Genomic DNA, 9,675 nt, shown 5'->3' with positions numbered 1-9,675 from the left:
TCTCTTGAGACATCAGACAAGAATGGCTAGGGGCATGGGGAGAAGTAAGGCTCTGGCCCAAGGAGTGTAAGACCCCTAGAGGGATGCCTTCAGTATTTCTTATATTCTTGTACCAAGAGCAAAGTCAGGTCTGTGACTGAGGTGTGGAGTCCTAGTCCAGCTGGAGCCTTTACTTAGCACAAAGGTCCTTAAACTTCAGTGAGCATTAGAATTTCCTGTAGGGCTTATAAAACATGGGTTGTCAGTCCAACCTCTAGAGCATACAGTAGGTCTGGGAGTGGAGACAGAGAATTTGCTTTTTTTTTTTTTAACAGTTTCCCATGTGATGCTGGTCCTGGGAACACATTTTGAGGACTAACCCAGAACATGCTTATGAAGGACCAGCAGGCTCCAGATAGATTAAGCGCATATACACAGGCAAACATGAATAAATTAGGTTTTCCTTACAAATTAGTTAGGTTGTAATAACATCTGAGGACTGACTGTAGTTCTCAGTGTTTAGTTTATTCTTAGTTGCAGGAAGAAGTATCCACACATAGTTAGATCTCCCCCATCCATTCTAGTGCCTCAATCTGGAAAGCTCTTTAGTTCTGCAAAGATATTTCTATTCTCAGTTGACATCATGGGAATGAGATTTATTGAAAGAGGCAGGAGGAGAGTCATACAGAGATGTAAATTGTCCAGAAATCTTATTAATGTGGTTTTTATTATTAGGAGGTTTTGTTTTTTTTTTTTTTTTCTCTTGCAGGTAACAGAAACTAACTCTGGATAATTTATGTGGAAAAAAAAATGGGGGGGGGGGAGTGGTGCTCTGCAGCTCTGAATGCAAGGATGAGCCCTAACCGATTGGTGTCTTTACAAGAAGAGGAAATCTGGACACAAAGAAAGCTTCCAGGGAGCTGTGCACAGAGAAAGGTGGGGACACATCAACAAAGCAGCCATCTGCAAGCTCAGGAGAGAGGCCTCAGAAGAAACAAGTCTGCCTGCACCTGGGTCTTGGTTCTACCTACAGAACTATGAGGAAACAAATTTCTGTTGCTAAGCCACCTAGTCTTTGGTATTTTGTTTTGGCACTTCTAGCAAACTAACATGCCATGTCAAGATGATGAAACCCAAAGCTTGATTGTAATGTTCTCTCTGTCTCTTTTTTTTAATTGACAAAAATCTCTCTAAATTTATTTAAATAATTCCATCTTTTGAGCCCTTCATGAACATTAAGATCAACTGGTTGGCAAATTCCTAATACAGCCACTGAAATGCTGGAGGATAGCAACTTTTTATTTAGACAAGACTTATTTAGACTTAAGCTTTTTGTTTAGACTTAAGAAAACTGGTCCTCCATAGATTAAAATATTTTATATTAATTTGATAGTATATGATATGATATTAAACCCTAATCATTTGCTTTTCTCTTTAGGGGTTTTCTCAAGTTTCCCCAAGACAAGGCACCAAGTGGACTGCCCACATGTCACACAACAGAAAATGTGAAAGGCCAGCCACTGGATTCTGCTGATTCTGAATTTTCCACAGGTTGTCATTTCTTTAGGTGCATTTTCCCGATGATTATTAATTTAATGCTTATTACAAGCTTTACATTTTAATTCCTTCTTCTATCTCAGAATATTCATGGTTTGATGGTACCCTGGAAGTGCACTTCTGTTTAATTAATCTCAGCCTTCCCTGTTAACCTCAAATTTCTCAAGCTATCATAACTCAGTTTAGAGTATTTGTAACTTTGGGATGAATTTACTCCCTCTGTCTACAATCAGTGTCAAAAAATCAACCCCATGAGGTGATTCCATTATTCTCATCTGAGAGATGAAGAAATAGATTACAGACAGATCAAGTAACTTGGCCAAATACCCATTTAGTAATCACTGAACTATGCTTTAAGCAAAACTGGGTTACATCCACAATGTTGTTCTTTAATTCATTGACTTCTGAATTCCTACATTCATTTAAAATTGGTATTGATTTTTCTAAACATCAACATCTCATTTCAAAACCACTGTTCACAGAAGAGACTGTTCACAGAAGTTACTGTTCACAGAAGAGAACTGATCACTCCTGTGGTAGGCTTCATGGAAAAATGGAAGACACACATTTTGCAGATGCTTAAATAATGCCAAACTTCTCAAGACTTTCTGCAACATAGCCCTAAAATAAGAGGGAAAGAAGTCCTTGCTGTTCTGGATGACTCAACAAAAATAATAGCTCTTATATTTATCATAATGATTCTTTCAGATATTGCATTCTACTCAAATATATGTTTGTGCTAGTTTAAGTGTAAGTTACTTATATATTTATATGCCATTGCTTACACTTAAGAGAAATTGTTTCTATGTTTCCTGGTTGTTGGATAATATACTGTTGCAATGACTTTATGACATTTAAAAATGAAGTGAATTAAAATGAGGGAGGTTCTGTGACCCAGAAATACCTTCTGGTATTCCAATAAAAATGTATATGTGGATAGATACATGGATTCAGATTACATACCTATTCTTTTACTGACTTATAAGTTATGTTGTATGATCAGTGAATAAAAATGCCCATAACGTTTCCAAAGAGAGTTTAAAATGGTATACATACATAACGTTGCTGGAAATTTTACGAGTTGTTTGTACATTTGAGTCATGTGATAGGGCTGAAATTTCTCTGCTCCACTGGGCATTATCTTTTACCATTTCTGGCATATACTCATCAAAGCACTCTTTTCAGCGAAGAAAGATAAATGACGATGTTGTTCTTAACTTCAACAAAGACGTCGTAAACATCATTACTTTTAATTGAGCTAAAGTGCTCAAATACCTCACCATCCCTACAGCAATTCTCCCATTTCACCTCTCAACATTCATTTTAATTGTAGTGATCTTGTCATATGCAGCAACAACCTTCAGAGTGTCTTACAGTTATTGATTGAACTATTTAGCCTTGAAAAATGTATCTTCTAGATGAGCCAATTTTGTTAAACATCTTTTATCATTGAGAACAAAACAGAACTAATTCATCTTATCCGAAGGTTGACCCTTCACTGGATGTCTTCATTTCCCTTCTCTGTGAGGAAAATCATCACTGAAGCCAGGATCAGAACGCACCAGTCCTCTTGTTGCACCTCTGGGCTGCGGTTTTCCAGATTAAGCTGTAGCTTATCTATATGGTAAGTTTTCAAAGTACTTTCCTATTTTTTTTTAATGATACTCAAATCACTGGCCTTTTTTTTTTTTAACGAAATTTTCCATTTTTACCACCCTATTGAACACACAGAGGAAATAAAGAGACATATTGTTTAAGGTAAGTGTTCTTGGTAAATGATGCAGTGGCTGCTGGGTCATTCACGTTGTGATGTCCTTGATGCAGGTTACCACTCCCCAGGTTCGATACGGGCACCTTTTTTCAGCTTGGCTGCCTCTTTTTGATCCAAAATAGATTTAGCCATGCCTACAACATGAGCTCTATCAAATATTCTCTAGTTACATGAGCTTCATCTTTTAAAGTATTTTTGAAAATGACCTTGAAGTTAACTTTGAAAGGTATTTTATTTGTCTATGTGTATTTTTATTGAATTGCTCCTCACAAATTCTTCTATTTTTTAACCTGGAAAAATTTCTAGTGATTATTCGGATTTAAATTATACTATGAAAGTGATATTAATCAGACCTTCTCATGTCAACGTTTTCTAGGTTTTAGGTTTGTTTTCCTCTAAATATATTTCATTTTGCTGGTGCTTACCACTTGCCAGGGTACTATTATGATTTTTTTAGAATGTCATACTTATTGTGAATCTGTGGAGAAACATACCCATGACAATTGTCAATGCCTTCAGATTTTTCAGTTTTTTAAAATAATCTTGTATAAATTCACAGCTTTAAAGCTTCTAATTAGAACTTTCTATTTAAGCCAGTAATACATACACTCAATTCAAAATATAATTAAAAATTACTATCTTTAAAAGATAATCCAAAATGATTCTTTAATAATAAAAACTAACTTTTAGGGTTATTTTATGATATTATGGTACTAACTATAGCGGAAATCATAGCTAAATGTAACTGTGTTAATATGAATCTATCCAGATCATAGATTAAAATACTTAACTTTCTGCTTGTTATCGTATTTCCCAATTGCTTGTTTGTAACTTTCCCAATTGTTCGTTTGTTAGTGGCAGATAGTCCACATTGCCTCCAGAGATTCAAGGTTTTTTTGTTTGTTCGTTTTGTTTTGTTTTTAACAGCAGCATTTAAAATACCCTTGTGTTCGTTTACTTGACCTTCCAATCAGGATTTTGAGAATCAAAAGGGGAGACCTGAGGGAAGTTAAGTGTTAGGTCTGTGTCAGTGGAATTAGGAAAAGAGAAAGATCTAAGGATTCTCTCTGTCTCAGAAGACCAAGGAGCCTGGTGGTGAAAGGGCTATAGGAGAATGGGAAGAAGCTAAAGGTGGGATAAGCAAGCTCAGCCCATGGAGAATCACATGGAGACTTTCAGGACCAGCATTAGGAAACTCGCCAACACTAAGTTTCAAGAAGCCATCAATGTGGTCTGCCAATTTCTATAGCTCATCCATAGCCCTTGGAGGAAGTCAGTGGTTTCAACCCTGTGGGCTGTGCAGTCATTCACGGAAGCCGGCATATTGATGGATCTTCCAGTAGAAAGCAGCTTACCTACTCTGAAACTTTGCTGAGTTGCTTAATCTGCCCCTATTGACACACCTCTGTTTTTCAGAGTTTGGGTAATTTTTAAGCCCCCTCAAAATAGAGACAAAGGTCTTTAACAACCAAGGAAACAGACATGGATATAAAAGGGAAGTATATGGGGGGAGTCTTTAAATTCATGAAATCCATCTTCATTACATGGAGCACTACGCTACACATCTTCATTTTATTGAATGCAGTCATGACAGGAAGAGCCAATGATGGGGTGAGTGTGTGTAATCAAAGGCCAGAAAGCAGAGGAATGGATTTTAGGTTATTACACCAATCTATAAAATAAAGAGAAAGCCTAAGTAGACTGCCAGCGAGAATTATTTTTAAATTTCCATGTTGCAACTTATTTGGACAAAAATCAGTCCTGAGGGCCAGTGACATTAGGAAAGCCTACTCTTGTCACAGAAGCATTCCCAGTTGGTTATGTAAGTGTCATGCTGGGTTTCTAATTATCACAAAAATACTAGATTTCCTATTTAGTCCCAGTATAGTTAAAGCATGCTGTTCTTTGGGCTTTAGTGAAAAGAAAAAGAAGAAAAAAAGATTGGCTGACATGGAATACACATTCTGCTGATTCTTGTGTGTGTGAGTGTGCTATAAACCTCTCAAAGATTTTAACAACACAGCAGTCAAACCAAAAAAAAAAGTCTTCATCCTAACTCTGCAGTGCAATTAATGTTCTAGGTACATACACTATGCTGATTCACTGAGTTGCCTGAGACTGTAATGCCAGGGAATATGCAGGCTCCAATTCTGAAAGAGATGGGAATACCAGACCACCTGACCTGCCTCTTGAGAAACCTGTATGCAGGTCAGGAAGCAACAGTCAGAACTGGACATGGAACAAAATACGGTTCCAAATAGGAAAAGGAGTGCGTCAAGGCTGTATATTGTCACCTTGCTTATTTAACTTATATGCAGAGTACATCATGAGGAACGCTGGGCTGGAAGAAGCACAAACTAGAATCAAGATTGCTGGGAGAAATATCAATAATCTCAGATATGCAGATGACACTACCCTTATGGCAGAAAGTGAAGAGGAACTCAAAAGCCTCTTGATGAAGGTGAAAGAGGAGAGTGAAAAGGTTGGCTTGAAGCTCAACATTCAGAAAACAAAGATCATGGCATCTGGTCCCATCACTTACTTCATGGGAAACAGATGGAAAAACAGTGGAAACAGTGTCAGACTTTATTTTTTGGGCTCCAAAATCACTGCAGATGCTGATTGCAGCCATGAAATTAAAAGACGCTTACTCCTTGGAAGGAAAGTTATGACCAACCTTGATAATATATTGAAAAGCAGAGACATTACTTTGCCAAGAAAGGTACATCTAGTCAAGGCTATGGTTTTTCCTGTGGTCATGTATGGATGTGAGAGTTGGACTGTGAAGAAAGCTGATCGCCAAAGAATTGATGCTTTTGAACTGTGGTGTTGGAGAAGACTCTTGAGAGTCCCTTGTACCACAAGGAGATCCAACCAGTCCATTCTAAGGGAGATCAATCCTGGGTGTTCATTGGAAGGACTGATGCTAAAGCTGAAGCTGCAATACTTTGGCCACCTCATGCGACGAGTTGACTCACTGGAAAAGACTCTGATGCTGGGAAAGGTTGGGGGCGGGAGGAGAAGGGGACGACAGAGAATGAGATGGCTGGATGGCATCACTGACTCTGTGGACATGAGTTTGAGTGAACTCCAGGAGTTGGTGATGGACAGGGAGGCCTGGAGTGCTGTGATTCATGGGGTCGTGGAGAGTCAGACACAACTGAGTGACTGAACTGAACTGAACTGAATTTAAGAATGATCACTCAGTTCCATGTCATTAGTACTATTTTAGAGAGTAACTAATAAGTAAAGAAACTATATTTATAGGCTTTCTGAGGAAAAAATGTAGATTAATGGAAAGTGGGTTGTTTCTGTAACAAGTCAAAATCTTTTTTTTTTTAACAATATGTGGTCATATGTGAAACGAATCAGCAGTTCAGGGTCAATGCATGTTACAGGATACTCGGGGCTGGTGTGCGGGGATGACCCAGAGGGAGGATAAAGGGAGGAGGGAGGTGAGAGGGGGGTTCAGGAGGGGGAACTCATGTACACCTGGGGCGAATTCATGTCAATGTATGGCAAAACCAACCAATATAATATTGTAAAATTAAAAAAAAAAAAAAAAGTAGCTTCGTTTATTGAGCACTTACTCTATATCAAATATTGAACACATATTAATTCATTTCTCACTACTCACATTGAATAGTTACACTATAATCTTTTTTTTTTATTGGAGGCTAATTATTTTACAATATTATATTGGTTGGTTTTGCCATACATTGACATGAATCCACCCCGGGTGTACATGAGTTCCCTTTCCTGAACCCCCCTCCCACTTCCCTCCTCCCCTTATCCTCCCTCTGGATCGATCATCCCCGCACACCAGCCCCGAGCACCCTGTAACATGCATCAACCCTGAATTGGCGATTCGTTTCACATATGATAATATACATGTTTCAATTCCATTCTCCCAAATCATCCCACCCTCACCCTCTCCCACAGAGTCCCAAAGACTGTTCTATACATCTGTGTCTCTTTTGCTGTCTCGTATACAGGGTTATCATTTGCATCTTTCTAAATTCCATATATATGCCTCAGTATACTGTATTGGTATTTTTCTTTCTGGCTTACTTCACTCTGTATAATAGGCTCTAGTTTCATCCACCTCTTTAGAACTGATTCAAATGCATTCTTTTTAATGGCTGAGTAATACTCCATCATGTATATGTACCAAAGCTTTCTTATCCATTCGTCTGCAGATGGACATCTAGGTTGCTTCCATGTCCTGGCTATTATAGACAGTGCTGCGATGAACATTGGAGTACATGTGTCTCTTTCAATTCTGGTTTCCTCGGTGTGTATGCCCAGGAGTGTGACTGGTGGATCATATAGCAGTTCTAGTTCCAGTTTTTTGAGGAATCTCCACACTGTTCTCCATAGTGGTTGTACTAGTTTGCATTCCCACCAACAGTGTAAGAGGGTTCCCTTCTCTCCACACCCTCTCCAGCATTTATTGCATGTAGACTTTTGGATAGCAGCCATTCTGACTGGTGTGAAATGGTATCTCATTGTGGTTTTGATTTGCATCTCTCTGATTATGAGGGATGTTGAGCATTTTTTCATGTGTTTGTTAGCCATCTTTATGTCTTCTTTGGAGAAATGTCTGTTTAGTTCTTTGGCCCATTTTTGATTGGGTCATTTATTTTTCTGGAATTGAGCTGCAGGAGCTGCTTGTATATTTTGGAGATTAATCCTTTATCAGTTGCTTCATTTGCTATTATTTTCTCCCATTCTGAAGGCTGTCTTTTCACCTTACTTATAGTTTCCTTTGCTGTGCAGAAGCTTTTGATTTTAATTAGGTCCCATTCGTTTATTTTTGCTTTTATTTCCAATATTCTGGGAGGTGGGTCTTGGAGGATCCTGCTGTGATTTATGTCCGAGAGTGTTTTGCCTACTTTCTCCTCTAGGAGTTTTATAGTTTCTGGTCTTACATTTAGCTCTCTAATCCATTTTGAGTTTATTTTGGTGTATGGTGTTAGAAAGTGTTCTAGTTTCATTCTTTTACACGTGGCTGACCAGTTTTCCCAGCACCACTTGTTAAAGAGACTGTCTTTTCTCCATTTTATATTCTTGCCTCCTTTGTCTAATATAAGGTGTCCATATGTGCGTTGATTTATCTCTGGGCTTTCTGTTTTGTTCCATTGATCTATATTTCTGTCTTTATGCCAGTACCATACTGTCTTGATGACTGTGGCTTTGTAGTAGAGCCTGAAGTCTGGCAGGTTAATTCCTCCACTTCCATTCTTCTTCCTCAAGATTGCTTTGGCTATTCGAGGTTTTTTGTATTTCCATGCAAATTGTGAGATTATTTGTTCTAGTTCTGTGAAAAATATCGTTGGTAGCTTGATAGGGATTGCATTGAATGTATAAATTACTTTGGGTAGTATACTCATTTTCACAATATTTATTCTTCCAATCCACAAACACGGTATATTTTTCCATCTATTAGTGTCCTCTTTGATTACTCTCACTAGTGTTTTATAGTTTTCCATGTACAAGTCTTTTGTTTCCTTAGGTAGATATATTCCTAAGTATTTAATTCTTTTCGTTGCAACAGTGAATGGAATAGTTTCCTTAATTTCTCTTTCTATTTTCTCATTATTAGTGTATAGGAATGCAAGGGATTTCTGTGTGTTGATTTTATATCCTGCAACTTTATTGTATTCATTGATTAGCTCTAGTAGTTTTCTGGTAGAGTCTTTAGGGTTTTCTGTGTAGAGGATCATGTCATCAGCGAACAGTGAAAGTTTTACTTCTTCTTTTCCAATTTGTATTCTTTTTATGTCTTTTTCTGCTCTGATTACTGTAGCCAAAACTTCCAGAACTATGTCGAATAGTAGTGGTGAGAGTGGGCACCCTTGTCTTGTTCCTGACTTTAGGGGAAATGCTTTCAGTTTTTCACCATTGAGGATAATGTTTGCTGTGGGTTTGTCATATATAGCTTTTATTATGTTGAGATATGTCCCTTCTATTCCCACTTTCTGGAGGGTTTTTATCATAAATGGATGTTGAATTTGTCAAAGGCTTTCTCTGCATCTATTGAGATAATAAAAAATATGGAATGCTTCACGAATTTGTGTGTCATCCTTGTGCAGGGACCATCTTTTAACATTAAAATAAATCTCATTTGAAAATGAATCTTATTGGCACAGGGCTAATGACTGAGGATAAAAAAATAAATGGATCACATAATTTTCCGGTTCATAAGTTGTGAAGTCAGCCTTCTTGTTTCTGAACCCTGGGTATCCACTGAATTTGATTCATTTAGTTCCCTGCACATATTAATTCTATCCATATTTTACTGTCCTATTAAAATTCTGTTTCCACCAAAGAGGCTTCCTGGATGCTGCTGCCTGGAATTAGTCACT

General features: G+C 37.8%; 1 long non-coding RNA gene and 1 pseudogene across 1 annotated transcript; one reads left to right on the top strand and one right to left on the bottom strand.

Moving 5' to 3' along the window:
- Nucleotides 1-826: 826 nt before the first annotated feature.
- LOC148777339 (uncharacterized) lies at nt 827-3,093 on the top strand. Its single transcript, XR_016037770.1, has 3 exons — nt 827-915; nt 1,418-1,530; nt 3,023-3,093. It is a non-coding gene; the product is annotated as an uncharacterized LOC148777339 (long non-coding RNA).
- Nucleotides 3,094-9,357: 6,264 nt separating this feature from the next.
- On the bottom strand, nt 9,358-9,445 carry LOC129557649 (U6 spliceosomal RNA; annotated as a pseudogene).
- Nucleotides 9,446-9,675: the final 230 nt, after the last annotated feature.

The sequence above is a fragment of the Moschus berezovskii genome, chromosome 7 (assembly GCF_049115385.1).
Source record: "Moschus berezovskii isolate FMDL1 chromosome 7, NW_MosBer_1.0, whole genome shotgun sequence".
Lineage (NCBI taxonomy): Eukaryota > Metazoa > Chordata > Mammalia > Artiodactyla > Moschidae > Moschus > Moschus berezovskii.
Note: the sequence above shows the minus strand (reverse complement) of the source record. Positions and strands in the feature narration are given on the sequence as shown.